A 2,201-nucleotide genomic window follows, 5' to 3' on the forward strand; every position below is an offset into this window, starting at 1 on the left:
GGGGAGGAGAAAAATGCCAATGAAAAAACCCTGTCCTGAAATGGCTTGTACAATGGAGCTCTTTAAACGGGAAATAAAACCTTGTATTTGATTTTAAATGCACTTTGGACATAAAGTCACACGGAGGAAATGTTTGTACGATGAAAGTAATGCTACATCGAGTAAATGGATATTTGTCAAAATTGCATAAATAGCTAGTATCCAGAAGTACTTCCGGTATGAAGTGCTTGCACTAATGACATTGAGATATAATGCAAAACCAAATGCTTTCAAAATGTCGTTATGAATTATTTAATGCTGAGCTGTTGCGATAATGCCCTAGAAATGTGCAAAAAAAAATGCAAAACTAATATTTTGCAAGTAGTTGTTTTACATTTATAAGACTTGAGTGGAATGACATGTTAGCTTGTAATATATATATCGTTGAACATATTATGGAACCAAAAAAAAATCGTTAAAATATGATACAATTGCTGACGCAAACCACAAAATGAAAAATGACTTGAAGACAACATATAAATATCTACGTGCTCCAAAGGATTACTGCGTATAAACTTTAACAAATACGAACGCGTTGGTAAATGGCAGACCCAACTGCGACCTGAGGTGTATTAGCCTTATTCTAATCCCATATAATGGATCACACGCTATCTCTACAATCACTATACGAAGGATGGGGGGGGGGGAGAGGTTGGTTCGGCGTCAGTGAAGAAACCCCACCTTAATTCTCGTTCCGAATAAAGTTCAGAGAATAATTCGCATTCACATTTTCACCGCCAGGGCTCTCCATTCAGCTGCCAGAGGAAAATGGACCCCCCAAAAGAAAGAAAATAATAACCGGATCATTTTATTTCATTTTATACGGAGCGAATTTGGGTCGCTCGGGCAAGTCACGCGAACTCGTATACCTCAGGAGTTCGTATGGTGAAATGTACCTGGTTTCATGACCTGGGACCATTATTTTTCTCTACAGAAGGAAATGCTATACGAGACCTAACTTTGTATAAAGTGTTTAATATCGTAAGTAGTTCGTATGATAATAAAAAAAAGGGCTACTGGCAAAATAATACAGCATATTTCTGTGCCCGTGTAATGATATATGATATTTGGATGTGTATAGTTTTTAATATTGCGAGTAGAGTAGGTGACAAAATAGGAACAACTGTCAGAATTATTTTGATCTATGGTAAGGTATAAAGTTTCTATTATTTTAAGTAAAGATTATGAAAAACAATGAGGATTTGTATAAACTAAAGTACGTAAGATATGTATGTTCTTTAATATTGTGAGAGGTGATACCTTAACGTGGTGAAAGGGTTTGCTATACTAGGTTGGTTTGTAGTGAGGGTTCAGACGAAAATCTCCCACAATCACCAAATCGCACTGGCCATCGTAGTGATGAAAACTGGCCAAGCTCTAGACATGAATTGACCAGTCTGAGGCCTTTGTCCTTCAGTGAACTAGAAGCGATTGTATCTATTGTAGTGTAAGCAGGGTATATGATAAAACATAGACAATTGATATGAATATATTGATTAAGAAATAAAAGGATTTTAAAATTTTATAATCATATGATTTACCACATATAATAACGTAAAAACATGAAGTGATTTTCATCGCATGAATTCGTAACTCATCACTGAAGTTTATTTACTAGTGTCCAAACACATAAATAGGAGACTGTACACTATGGACAGAGCTAGGTGAGATAATTACTGACATAATTGTTCATTACTTCTCTTATAGTTTATTTATTTCATTATTTCCTTTTCTCAATAGGCTATGTTTTCCCTTTTGAAGCCCTTGGGCCTATAGCATCCTGTTTTACTAACTGGTGTTGTAGCTTAGTTAATAATAATAATAATAATAATAATAATAATAATAACAATAATAATAAAAATAATAACAACAATAATAATAATAATAATAATAATAATAATATTAATAATAATAATAACAATAATAATAAAAATAATAACAACAATAATAATAATAATAATAATAATAATAATAATAATAATAATAATACAGAACAGAGAAAAACCATGTTAGAGGCAAAAAGGTCAAAGTCGAAAGAAAACTGGGTTAAATATAAAGAGAGATAAAGGCACTGTAAATAACACAAAAGCATCTCCCCCTACATAATAAAGAGGAAGTGTTCGGCCAAATATATAAACATAAACACACACACACACACACAC

The sequence above is a fragment of the Palaemon carinicauda genome, chromosome 28, assembly GCF_036898095.1.
Source record: "Palaemon carinicauda isolate YSFRI2023 chromosome 28, ASM3689809v2, whole genome shotgun sequence".
In the NCBI taxonomy this organism is placed as follows: Eukaryota; Metazoa; Arthropoda; class Malacostraca; order Decapoda; family Palaemonidae; genus Palaemon; species Palaemon carinicauda.